Here is a 14,403-nt window from a genome sequence, read left to right on the forward strand (position 1 = left end):
GTCGGCCCGGCCAGAGGGGCGGGGCCGGGCCGGGGCCCCGCCCCCAGCCCCGCCTCCCGCCATGGCGGGCCCGCACCCCCCTCAGAGCCCTTCGGGGTCCTGCCGGGGCTGTCACCGACACACCGACACACCGACACACCGGCCACAGACACACCGACACACCCCCGACACTGCCCGCGCCGCACTGCGAGCGGAGAACACGCTCCCAGGCCCCTCTGAATTTTGATCTCACCGTTTTCCTAATCCAAACAGGACCGTTGGCATTGTCTGAATAACAATTATACGGATGGCACCATGCAGTTATCCCCGCAGTTACCCGAACGACATCCCAGCGTTTCAGCTTCTTGAACACCATGGCTGAGATAAATATCTAAAGCTAAATACGCTGAATAAGTCCAAAATAAGCTAAATAAGCTAAATAAGTCCATCACTGTCCAACCAATTAGTATAGCTCCAATGTCAGCAGGTGTAAATCAGCACATCTGTTGGGAGTGGTTGAGGGATACAGACTTACTCCAACTAAGGATCTGAATTTACATGTTCAGGTTCTATGTATAATAATTTACAAACTACAGTAAATAGAAGAAGACTTGGAGACTGAGCTGCATTTCCATTACAATCCACATCAGTGTTCCTTGTTTCTCCTCTTTGTCCTATTCTATTTTTTTTTTTTAAACTTAGAAGGCTAATGAACTAACTATATTGAAACATTTTCTCTGTCAGGTTTGTGTTTCATGCAGCAGCAGCAGCAATTCAGAGTAATAGCACTTACCTGCAAGATCAAATAAAATGCAAGCATTTGGTGGGTGAACAGTAATTAGAACAAAGAAAGAGCTAACTTATTTTGCAGAGTTTATTGATGTGCTGAGGGAGCTGGTATGACAAAACAATTTCTTTGCAGTGCCCCACATAAAGCAAGAGCCTCCTGGGATTTCTGCAGCTGTCTCAAGGTCTGCTACTGCTTCTGAGCAGTTTGCCACTTTCTGAAGGTCGTCATCATCAGTTTCTTAAAATGTGGAAACCACTAAGTACAGTACCCGTGTCTTAGCTGGGTCACAAGAGACAAGAGCATGCCCATTACCCACTAGGATTCTGATTTATAGTGTGAGATTCAACACGTCCATAGCTCCTCTTCCTGCTCAAACACCCTGACCCTCACTGACACATGTACACCAATCGCGCTTCCAAAAGGAGTCAGAAATCTGTTTGAATGAGGTTCAGAGAACTGGATCCTGCAGTGTTTTGGAGAATTATTCATAGTATTTTAAAGAAATAGAGCCCACACTGTGAATTTTAAAGAAATAGAGCCCACACTGTGAATTCCTACAATTTTGCTGTGCTCTGTAGCTGACAGCTGTACAGCTGCATTACTGCCCCTTTTAGTGTGTATATAAATCTAACCAAATAAGAACAGCATTCAGAGCTGCAAGCACTGCCTGTAGTAAGGTGTTAAAACTGGGGAATTAGGTGTGATATTTGGATGCAATATAACGTTGTGTATACTTATTCTGTTACGTAGTTGGTAACAGGTAGATTCTGGACTTAACTCTGCATTCCTCTGGTATTGAAAATGCCCACTGACTTCCATGAACATTTTCAATGTAAAAGACTTGGAGGCTCAAAGCCCTTCAAAGGATCTAATTCCGTTTCTCTTACTCAATATTAAAGGACTGAATTCTCTCACACAAAACCTGCACTGAGCAGGTGATTGAAGCTGAGCACTGTTTGAAGCTCAACCCACTTTTCCAGTAGTGAGCTCCTAAACTTCCTACTTTTCAATTTAGATTTTTAGACAGTCGGTGTCAGAAGGCTTAGATATTAAAAAAAAAGGAAAAAATACACACAAAAAGAAAGGATTCAATGGTGGCATTAAGCCATTCCTTCTAATTTCATGTGGGTCCTTCATGTTTTCAACATCCACATTTGTATGTGCATGTGAGTATTTAAGGTGGCTTTTTGATTTCCTTCAAATGCAAAACTTCTAAGTGCAAACAGAAATAGTGGTTTTAAAATGCTGACCTAGTCCTTTCCTGCTACAGGTAACCACAGTAGATTTCCTATGATTTCTAATGGTCACAGACACTCCAGGTTAGAAGAGTGGAACATCAGAGCTCTTTCTCCACTGGTGTAGCTGTGTTAGATGCAAAGGTTCCCTGAAAGTGTCTGTTCCAGCATGTGTAGTTTAAACAGAATATATCTGAAAATCTGACTTTACGCAGTGTTACACAGTAAGTGCTCTTCTACTTGTCTGAGAAGCAAGCAAACTTGTCTGAGTTCAGGTTTGGGAGATGTTTTGCCAAGGCTTGTATCACCCAGTGCATGAAGATCTTGGAGAGAACATTCCCTTCTCTTCTTTCCGTCTTTTATTAAAATTTTTCAGCTTGTGGTGCCTGGGCCACCTCTAGCCTGTATAAGATAACCACTGACACCCAATCCTGGCAGGGGCTGGGCAAAGAGCTAGTTGCTCTCCTCAATTTTCATCAAGTCCTCAGATTTCCATTTTGCTAATGATGCACTGAAGCATCACAACTATAGCAATTCCAAGCTGCTCCCTGCACGACGAACTACATACAGTCTTTCTAGAAATACTTTGCTCTCTTCCTCATGTTATCACATCTTTTGGGGACAGAGCGGGTTCACCTGTGGGACTCACACAAGTCCATGTCAGAAGGGGAATAAAGGTCACAGCTGCAAGCAAAGCAGGGCTTTGATGGTGCAGGCCACCTGCAATTGGAACATAAACAGCAGCTGCAAGTGCTCCAGAATATTCCACTGAGTCCTCCAAAGTTTTAATAATCAAGGTGATTCAGTCTGATTTTGTTACTCGTTTGCAGAGGTTCTTGCATTTCGGGAGTAAATGAAATTTATGAATTCAAGAGAAGGGATGAATTTTCAGAAGCCTTCTTTTACAAAACCAAGTTTTTGTAAACTCCAGGCCTATCCACACATCCTCCTATAGACAGAGATCCTATGAAAACGTTCAATTGCAAACATGTTCCCATTCATTTTTAGTTAAGCATCACCAAGCACAGTAATTAGACGTAGGCAAATTCAGGATGAAAAGCAGATGGAAATTCCTAGCGGAGCCTTGCTTGTTACATCAACATCAGATGGACATATAGCTCCCCTGGCTGCCAGCCCTCATGACAACAAATTGCTTATACTTGTGCCCTGTGGGACAAGGATCCAGAAAACATGGGCACATATGGAGGTCTTGCACACACAGTATTTGGGTTTGACCCTCCTAGTAACAAATGGGTAATTTGTGAAAGCAACAGGACATTAGTGCTACATGGGTCTTAATAAATAAGGAGCCCTGCATTATTGTACATAGGTGCATTAACACAGTAATTAATCATTCCCTCCTGGCTCCTTTATAACATTCTTCGCAGATACTTTATCCAGGGAGCAGCATTCCCTCTAGGTAATGTTCTGCTTTACATATATATATCTTCAGAAAAAAAACTCCTGGGCGTGATTATGTGCTAGGAAAAGAAACATATAAATCCCAGGTTGTCAGAGAAACTTGTTTTTAAAACAAAAAGATAATTCTGCCACTTCTCAGGCAGTATCCAATTAAAATAAGATGCAAGTACAGGAGGATAACTGCTTTGGTGTGTCAGCAGCAGGATGGACAGAGCCCTGAGTTATTTAGGGAGAGATGCTGCTTCTTTTTGCTCACCATTCTCCAACACAATCTAGCACAGTTATCTTACTATGTCTATTTAATTAATAGGTAGGCAAAATTTCCATGTGATTTGACAGTGATAGTGAGAGACCTGTAATGTTAGTACTTGGCCCAGCAATAAGAAAGTACAAGTTAAATTTAGCAAATCATAACTTTTCAATTATTCAAAACAACGCACACACAGAGAAATGAAAGTAGTAAAGCATGTATTCTATCAATGATTCCATTATCCTCTCCCCATAAAGAGAAATGGCTCAATGGAGGATAAAAGCAAATTTTAGATTGATTCTATTCTTGATCATAGCCAAAAGACTGCTATATCTAGTGCCAAGAAATTGGATCGAGGTTCATAGAAATCCCAAAAATTAGATAGAAAAGACTTAAAAGAACATGTAGTCCATCTCCAGGGGACCTGTACTTTTTCTTGCCAACAAGAACTTCAAGCAGAAATATGAATTTATTTAACCCAATAGTTCAAGACAGTTCCTTACCACGTATTACACTGTAGGAATAATGTAAATGTGCATATAACATCGCAGTACACTGTCAATGTGAACTAAGATAGCTTAGGATTTTCTCCCCTCCAAGTACCTTTTAGCACAAGAACCAAAACTACGAGACCTGGTGCATTAGATAAAGCAATATGGATAATTTAGAGCACCACTATTTCAAACTTCCTACCCTTAAGGTCACTGTTACACTGAGAGCTGCGTTCTTCAGGGGGATGAGCTGTGCACTACAGAGCCTGCCAATTAATGTAGTAAGAGAAATCACCAGAAGGAATAAGCCAAATTAAACAAATTATAATGGCAAACAGAAGTAACATTTGTTAAATACAATATTACATATAGTTCTATTCTATATAAAATATATGTTCTATATACCATGTATATTATACATAAAGGGTTTTTTATATAATACATATGTATATATTCTGTCTTCAGACTACCATTTGACCTCAGTTTCTCATCTACTCTGTATCTTTCCTAAGGTTATAAACTACTGTTAATTTCGACAAGTTTGCATAAACTGGAGTGTATTTTTCTCCATGTAAAGGATGAGACATTAATTTTTTGGGCAAACTGTCTTCAAATTGCATTTGGATAGACAAAACTTGTCTTTTGGATTTGAACTATTGTTTCATTCTGTTGGCAGACCATGGAAGATAGAAAGACAACTGTGTAAAGTATTACATCTTAATAACATAGCAAAGCCTGCAAAAGAAATAAAATTCACTGATTCCATTGTCCTTGCCCTTTTGCCCCCAAATGGGAACATAATTTCTTTCAGAGATTTCATATTCTACTTCTTTCATGTCTTTGTTGTGAAGCTCTATTGATTTTTTGCCACCTTCTCCATATGATGTTAAGCAGCTTTTAGAATAACATACAGCAATTTAGGGCAGTAAGTGAAAAAAATACATCCAGGAGATTTTTCAATAGAGAGACTATAGTTACCCAAGACACAAGCCATCTTGTATACTGGAACTTACCAAAAAATGCTTTGTGACTTTTATGCCAGCCTGGCTCTGTGTGTAACTTTAAGCTTGTCACTATTTCCAGTTTAAATTGACTGTATTTTTTCTTTGTATATTTGTGAATAATTTGCCTGTTGGACTATAGAAACAGCTTCCAAGGTGTCTCAATATTCCTTTACTTATTTAATATGGACTGGCAAGCCTGAATTAATGGGACGTAACATCATGTTTAAGTGATGTCTTGGAGCAGGATTCCAACTATAGCAGCAACACCTGGAGAGTCAGGACAGCAAATGTATCTCCACTTTACAGAGTGAGGTCTATTCAAGAGAGTGAAATTTGTCACTCTGCAGTCTAGCAAAACATTCTAAGTGTCCCTGCCACCAGAACTAAGTGATAAATTGGCTTAAGGGGTCATATGTATCTTCTCCTTGTGTACTTGGAATCACAGAGTACAAATCCCAGCGAGTGGATGAACACCGTGTCCATGCAGTCTCCTTAAATATCTAAGCATAAAGGTTATTCTGTGATCACTGGGCAATAGGGCTAAAATTACGACGAAGCTGTTTGTTATTGCCCTTCCCCTTTTCTTCCCTGACTCATTTGAGGTTATGGACTCATCTTGGCAGAGTACATTAAAATAAAAGGGTATATAACTAAGTAATCAGTCCTGGGAGCACTTTCCTTCCTGGATTCTGAATTTGAAATATCTGCTGTGCAAGCATATGTTTATAGAGAGCTGCAAGGAGGAGTTAATGTCCATATTCACTCCAAAAAACATTATGTAGTTGCATGAAAAAAATGAATTTGCAGAGCTCTAGAGAGCGCAAGTATATTACTCCTAGTAAAAATAAAACTCATTGAGCAGCGGACTCGAGGCCAGCACATATATTTGTGCTAAGAATATCACTTTAACTGCACACAAGCTCTGCATGTGATGTCATACTGAACATTCATGGGTTTCTTCCAGAACAGGGGTCAAATGCTTCCATAAGGTATTTATTAAAGTAATTTATTGATTTATTTGAGGCAGAATTAGCATCTTGTAGAGTGGAAGCCTGATTAATCCATCCTCAAGTTCTTTAGTGTCTTGGAACTCAAAATGCAAAGGAAGAGAAAGATGGGGCACAGCTCATACTCTGCTGATACTTGTGACTGTTGAGTTATGGACAACACTGGTATATTATAGACCACAGGGATCAGAGTTACCCACATACTTATCCTGGGAAATTTAAAAGCAGAATGAAAACCTCAGTGCACTGTTTGACAATGTTCCTTGAACTGGAGCTTGTGCTTTTCTCATTTACTTGAAATTTGAAAGAAGATGATAGAAGTTAATGGAGTTTCATTATGGTAAAGCAACGTAAAATGAATCATCCTCCTTGTTTTAACATCTGTGAACACGGTCTTCCTCTTCCTCGCAAATGAAACATATGCAATTCTGCTCAATTTCAATGCTGTTTGGCATCTGTGCCTATATTGCCAGGGACATTCAGAACCATTTACATTAACAGCAAATATTATTTTTACTCTAAGGAAGAGAACATATCCTTATTGATATTCAGCAAGTGGAGCGTTGTTGCAACCAAGATATAATTTACTCACTTGTCTGACTGGATTACATTACTCCATGCATTTTGTAGTTTCATCTGTGAAAAATCGAACTTTAGTTCTACTGCTGTCATTTCCCATAATTCTTTTAAAACAATCTGTGGCACAAGGAGAAAAAATAGCTCCAATAGAAACTGCTTCTGGGGATGGCATTTGAAAGCACATTATTTAGAGTTAATGAATTAGAGTAAGAAGTTTGTCATATTCTTTACATGAGCTGTGACTCAGACCTGGTATGCAAGTATTTCTTCCATTTGTGTACTTTGTAAAGGCCACGACTTCCTTTGTTCCCTGGGAACCCTGCAGTGAAAGCATTTGTCTTTGGAAGCACATGGCTTTGTTAGGCTGCATGAGTAATATTTGCAGTTGTTCTCCTCAACCTTTCAGAACCAGCGATGCACCCGCCCGCTGTCGTCCCTCATCAGGGCTCCCTTAACTCAGTGCTGCAGCCACCTGAGCAGGACAGCAGCTCAGCAATCCACAGGCAAATCCAGAGGAGTTCGGCCAATGCAACGATGGGAGGACTGAGCCATTACTTATTTATAAAATTATCAATTAGAATGCGACTGCAGGAAAAATGAAAAGTCCCCAAAATGGAAGATCAGGGATGCTCTTTCAACTGTAGTTTCTGCCCCTTTACTTCCTCTGATGTCAATTTTGAAACTCCCTTTGATGAAAAGCAGATCAAAATCCAAAACCATATTTAGCTTCAAAAGATGATTATAGGCTCTCCTACACAAAACTAACTTAAAGTTTTATCTCCTGGGTTTATCACACACAGCCTAATTTTTCTTCTACCTCTTGCTTTTACACTACCACATGGATCATGCATTCCTTCTTGGTAACTACCTTTTGCATGTTACCCAAGCCAGACATTACTCTTGATAAATGACTATTTAAATTTTAACTGCCTCTGCTGCGTTTTAAAGTATAAACTGTAACTGGATGTTTTATATACATACCAGAGAAATATTTTTTTTCTCACAGCCACAGTGAAAAGTTTTGTTGAAAATATAAAGAAATTGAACGCAATCCAAATAAAGCATTTTTTAAAGTTGAACTCAACCATGTAAATTTTTGATGCCAAATGAGAATCAAAAATCAGAGGCTGCAAGTAGGGAACTATAATGGAAACCATTTTTCCAGTCCTACCTACACCTTTTGCTGATGTTCATGAATCCTATTATCACTCATGTAATAATGATAGAGTAATCATAATTATTTCTGTATCAGTCCCAAAAAATTCCCTATATGATTTCATCTGATGGTAAAATGTAAATCATTATACTAAATAGATACTATTTGTCTGCTTACATAGAAAAATGGACTCAATCTTCTTTCTCCCCACCCTATATAATTAAAAAAAAAATCAGAAACCAATTTTTAGCCAAGCATTCATCAGAGTACATATTGTTAACAGGTGTTGTGTATTACATTTCCCATGCACACAGTGTTGGAATGTAAAACTGTAATACTGCTCCCAGGAACAAGTAGCATAATTAAAATTCTTTGTGAGTTTGATTTACTGGGTATTTTCTTCCTTTCAAATAACTACATTGTAAACAAGAGCCAATTTCTTAGATTTGATCTATGGGTTGTACAGCTTATACTTCAGGTTCAAAATGGTGATTTAGACAATAACACATAACAGCTGAATAGTTATTTATAATGGCACAGCACCTGCAGCAGATTGTCAGCTGAAAAGGCAAATCTAAATGCTTTCAAATTCTCTTGTGTATTATAATAGCAGTAGTAGTGGCCACTATAGATACAATAGTTAGGCATGTAATGTAACTTTTGTTTCTGATTGCTTGCCATTTTCTCAATTTTATTCCTTTAAGACTGAAAATGTTCATACTTCGTGTCAGTCCATATGCATTTTAAGGAGTTCAGGCACAATTTAGCTTTTTGTTAATTATGGGAGTGTGTCAATGAAATTAAATATTAAATAGAACATCAAACTCTTTTCTCATAATTTTAAGATTGTCCACATTTCCTGGACTGTTATACATGCATAATTAACACAACTTCAGCAATTTTTTTCATCTTGATTAATGCCGCTAAGCACCCTGGAAAAATTGGATCTGAAATTTTACAACTATAAAGACGTTTTTCTTACCTCAATATGTACCAGGATTTTCCTATGAGCCTTTTAGCAGCAGCTCTCATTTAAAATTCTGAAGTTATGCACATGCAGTTTCCTTTTAAATTTGGTTCCCTCCTGGACTCAAAACCAGCATTGATCATTTGTGTGATGATGTGATAATTCTGCAGTGATCTGAAACACATGTTAGGAAGAAATGTAAAAGCTTGTTGCAGCAGACCCAGGCCCATACACAAACTGTCAAGGCACTGATGTAACCTCCACCCACAACATAAAGTCCATTTAGATGCACCGTCCACCAAGCAACGTTCAGATTTCCACCAGAAGGAACAGCTGGTATGGGAATGAGCAAGGACCATTCCTAAAAGGCAAGCACTCTAAACCCATTAGAATTTTCCAGGCGAGATGGAATTTTAGCATCTCTTGTCTATTAAACATCTATAGAAGTACCTATTTACCTTCTGAGTGTTGGGAGGCATAAGATGGGCAATGTACTTTGTGATCTTTAGTGTCAAGGTGGCAGGCAGTCTGAGTACAATGGTACATTTCTACCAGAACAACCAAAGTCATATTAGCTTCTAGTAACAATAAAAACATAAGCAGAAGTTGCATCTGTCTCCAGATGAAAGGAAAAATAGTTTCCAAGGAGCTAATTGCTTTAGAATACAAACAATAGAAAAAGAAAAGAAAGAAATTACTGGTCTGTAATGGAGATAGCTTTAACAGAGGCTAGAAATTTGTGATGAGATGATGCCATTGCCAATTAGCATGAGTACTTTGTTTTATAACATCCATTTATTCACTGTATGACCTGTTTTAGTGTACACCTCAAAATCATCTTTGGAGTGCTTCCACTGGAGCCAAGGGAGTTACTGCAGGAATTAGCTTGGCCAGTGAAGTAATTCACATGCAATAGAAATAGTTACAGAAACTTAGTCAGAAAAGAGTAATAGAGAGATACTCATTCATGCTATAAATCTTCTTGTCTTTGTGCTAATGTTATTTATCCACTTGAGATAGGGAGGACGTTACATAATGCATGCATACTGTGCAATATGGGAAAGAGATTTGTAACGTAAACTGTCCATTAGTAATGCAAAGCAACTTATTTTCATCTGCTAGATCATTACTGCAAATCTTTCTCCTCAGTTTGGACATGTTATAAATCTTCATGAAGTCCACATTTGTTCTCTTTATCTTTTACTTCCATTTGATTCACTCTGCTTCAAATGTATGTAAACACACTGTAAGACCACCGAGCTTTATGTAATTTTAGTAGGGCAATGCTTCCACTCCTAGGAAGATCTCAGTCTACTGGCCTAGGTGGGAGAGAGTCTGACATTCCCTGAGCATCCCTCACTGCACGGTGCCAGTACCACCATAAGACACAATAAATTTAAAGGAGTTGAAGTACAGTTTGAGAAAGCCCAGCAGAGCTGTGGTTGCAGAACAGTGGCCCTATGGCCACCCACAAGTAGGGTGTCAGGAGACAAGGTCTAACAGCTCCTCCAGCATCCCCATCCCCCGTGTCCCTCTGGAGCAGACTGCACTTCTCCAGTGCATTGGCAGCAACATGATAAAGCAGCTTTTGGACATTTGCAGGACAGCTGACTCAGGGGCTGACTCACATCCCCTTCAGCCTCCCATCCTTCAGCTGCATGAACTTCTTGGCATTGGCTCTGTAAACATAACAGCCAATGCTCACTGACAGCACATCCGGCCCTGTGCCAGCTGGTGACACCAGACCAAACGTGACCACAGCCACCAGGCCCCAGAACTGACATCTCAAACAAGTTGCCACGTGGTCAGTTTGGTTCACCTGGATTTATTTCATATGGTCACAGTATTTCACATACTCTCCATTTGCCAATAAAGGTGCAATGAAAGACGCAGTAAGTTGCTACTCATTCTGGAATGACCTAGGGTTTGGTGAGAACTGTTGGGATTGTTATTAACCCCTGCCTTCATTGCCTACACAGTACAGAGAGATGTACTTACTTATCTGGGCTCCTCCAGCTGTTTCTCGTCCATAACCCTGTCTCCCCTTAGCACAGCAGCATCTACATTGTTGCACCCAACTCATTCTTTAGAAGTGCAGTTGTATGGCAAGGGAATAGCATTGCATTCCTATGCCAGGATTATTTGCATACTCTGTATTATTCCAACTACATAAGATAAAACATTGAAAGAAATACTTGGGCTTTTGTAAGACACCTGTCCTATTCCACTTTCCATTGAAGACCTGCAGAAACAGCCACAGCCACTGACAACTCTTCCAAGCTATTCTAGTTTCTCTGTAGTTTATTGTTGCCTTTATGTAGGTGTTTCTGTAGCTTCTATCCCCAAACATTCAAAGCAGGTGCACGAGACACAAGCTTGCTGCTCCACTTGGCTCTTCAGCTCACTTGGATGCTCTGGTGATGTCTGTGTCTGGTGTCTCATTGTCACCCACAGATCTTAAAGCTTAATTTCACTGAATATTCAAAGCTGAACCTACTGGCACCTCAAGACAGGTGACATTTGTATATCATTGGTGTAAAGAAAGTTGGAACAAAATCAATCCAATGCACACAGGTTGGTTATGGCAAAATAATCTTAAAAATGAAAATAAGGACTTTCATTTCCAGCTCTTAACTTCACCTCTCACTCATTTTTGTGGTTTTGGTCAAGCCACTAACAGTTTTTAATCATGATTTCAATACAAAAATAGACACCCAAGATTTTCAAAAGCATTAAGGCATTAATGTAACTTAGACCTCAGAGTGTTTTTAAAATCACCGAAGGTGTGTATCTGAATCTTCCAAGCAAATTTAAATTCTCTTTCAGGATTTGTCTCCACTTCCTTCAAACTCTTGATTTCATTATGTTATAATTGCATACACTTTCTAGGTATCTTCTAAGTTCACAAGGATCTACTAAAAATTATTTCATTAATATTTATAAACTACAAGTAAAGCTGTAAAGCTTTTTTCCTACAATAAGAATTATGCTTTTAGCATTGCATATATATATTTGTAGGAGGTATTTATTGGATTTAATAATCACTACTCTCTAGGAAGCCAGCAAAAATTAAGATTTAGCTGACATTCCTTTATCCAGGAAATCCTGATTAGTGGAATCTTATATAAGAAATACAGAAAAGTAATGCAGTTTTGCATTCTCTTTAGGAATAGGCTCTTGGGATCTGGATTTTCCTTCTTTGGACAAACACCTCCAGGGAATCTCAACCCAGGAATTATAAACTTCTGCTTCTTCCTTTCATTCTCTTTCACGCCCAGAAACCATCTCTACTCTTTGAAGACTACCAAACAGCTGGCAAGGGAATGTCCTTTATTGTTAAATAGTACTTAGCTCTTTAAATAGTTCACTGACTAATAGTTACAGGTTAATAAGATACAAGCATTAAACACATTTTCTGTGTGCTCTTCACCGGAAACGAATTCCCAAACGCTTCCTACCCTACGTGAATACTGCAATTAGCAGGAAAACCAAAGCAGTGTCATTGGAACTCAGCTGACATTCCCTTGTTGCAGTTTGCAAGGGTTATAAAAGTTTGTGCATGTACTCCACCAGTGTTTGTGTGTTACAACACATTTTAAAATTAACCAGAGTTCTGTCTGTGGTGCAGTTCTGTTCACGCTGGCTTCTGGACAGGTTGCCTTGGGTCCACGAGTGCCTTAAACAGCAGGATCCTGCCTTGCTCCTTATTGCAAACACATGGACATGGAGCAGTCACTTTTTTAATGCTTTCCTAGTTATCAACACCACTCCTCTTTGGCAGGAGCAAGTGATACACCACAGCAGAACAGCCAGCAGCCATGACCAGTTGCCAAGCCTTCCATGTAGCTAACAAAAATGCAGGTTTTGGCTCCAGGCTCCAGAAGATTTTGAACCCGCCCCTTTGCATCTTCCCCCTCACTGTGGTAGGCTGGAAATGCCTTTCCTCTGCCACATCTACCAGGGAGATTTTGATGAAAGGTGACCTGTACTGTCTTGTATTTACATCAAAGTGGAAGAGTCATATTGACCTGATACCCCACACCATGTGCTGGCAATCACTGTGCCATGAATCCCCTATTTCATGTGATCATTACGAGCTTGACAAGCTACCTGACAACAAACTAAACACCAGATATTCCAATAGCCTTATTCACTGTATACAACTTAAAGCAATATTAGCCCATAGGTTGTTTTTGACTATTGGAGATAAATAGTTTGTTAGTGATAATCCACCGTATTTCAAACTATTTGGCAACAGGCGGAGAAACTCTTAAATGATGCTATAATTATAAAGCTGAGTGATTTCTTTATATTTATTTTAACAGTATGTATTTTAAGGTGGCCTCTGGGAGCAAAAAGATGTTTGTAGAGATAAAGCTGCAGGGAGCGATACATTCATGCCAACACGTGTAGTTGAACCACCAATTTTGTTTTATTAACTTAGTTTCTGGATTTGTTCCTGATATCTACAGCTGTATTATCCCCTCATAGACCTCTATGAGTGGGCGGAATGAGGTTGATTACAATTGATTTAGTAACCAAAGAGTAATTTTTTCCATTGTTTGTTCAGCACATTACTAAACATATGGCTTAATTACAGTTGCCTTGTGTTCTTTTCAGTCTGGTATTGCTTATTTTACTGAGACACTGATTTATGCAAAATATTAATTGAAATAGAAAACAGACTTACTACGAGAGCTGACATCCATGAAAACACTAGTTACTCACATTTTGCACCGAGCCCATTGGACTTCTCAGGGGAATCAGTGTTTACAGTTTAATTTGGAACTACACGGGCTCCCTCCCTCCAGAAACTCTGGTAGTGCATCCTGGAGCATGGGTCAAAAATTTCCCTTTCCCAGCAGCTGCAAAGGGAAATCCTCAGAGTTCTTCAGCCAAAGTCTCAAAAATGTGCTGAGGTAGCTGTTCCATTTCAGTGTGATTGCAATAATTGTATGCAAATGTCTCATCAAAAGTAATTCAACTTTATATAGCTATAAATAAACTACTATTCTGTTGTAATGTGTTTCCAGGCCATTAAGTACTATAATAAAGATGCATGGATTCTCTCAATAGATTAGATAATCAAAAAACCCACCCACCCCCCAAAAATCAAGCAACTATACGCTGAGAGATGCTGTTTTGTTTTTAGAGTCATCATTGTAATTAATCTGTTTGGAATAAATAAATCATCAAATATAAATATAAAATAATGTTCACTCACAGAACTCATAACTCAATATATCCAGGAGGAATGTTTTTATATCTCATTTCCTATTCAGGATTTTAATTCAATCCATTGAATTTTGCTGTCTCTTTCATAAACCAAATCTAATATACAATCAACTTTATAACCAGATAGTCAGAATGCAGAATTAAATGGTTTTGCAGAGACAGACATAAAATCCTCACAAATATTTTTTAGGAGAGAGTATGAGAATTTTGTAACCTTCACTACCCACTAATAGGATTCAGATATCCACTGTGAAATGATCCAAATATTTCCTGGGTAACAGCCTCTGC

The 14,403-nt window shown here is 38.9% G+C and overlaps 1 long non-coding RNA gene across 1 annotated transcript in view; it reads right to left on the reverse strand.

Moving 5' to 3' along the window:
* Nucleotides 1-6,771: 6,771 nt before the first annotated feature.
* The window catches only part of LOC113972753, a 139,590-nt gene continuing 131,958 nt past the window's right edge, over nucleotides 6,772-14,403 (reverse strand). Inside the window, exons 3-4 of the long non-coding RNA XR_003535989.1 lie at nucleotides 8,896-9,054; nucleotides 6,772-6,874 (exon numbers count right to left, since the gene is read on the reverse strand). This is a non-coding gene — a long non-coding RNA (uncharacterized LOC113972753). The remainder of the gene's footprint in view (nucleotides 6,875-8,895; nucleotides 9,055-14,403) is intronic.

Source organism: Neopelma chrysocephalum, unplaced genomic scaffold, assembly GCF_003984885.1.
Source record: "Neopelma chrysocephalum unplaced genomic scaffold, ASM398488v2 Primary Assembly neopelma1_96, whole genome shotgun sequence".
NCBI classification, from domain to species: Eukaryota; Metazoa; Chordata; class Aves; order Passeriformes; family Pipridae; genus Neopelma; species Neopelma chrysocephalum.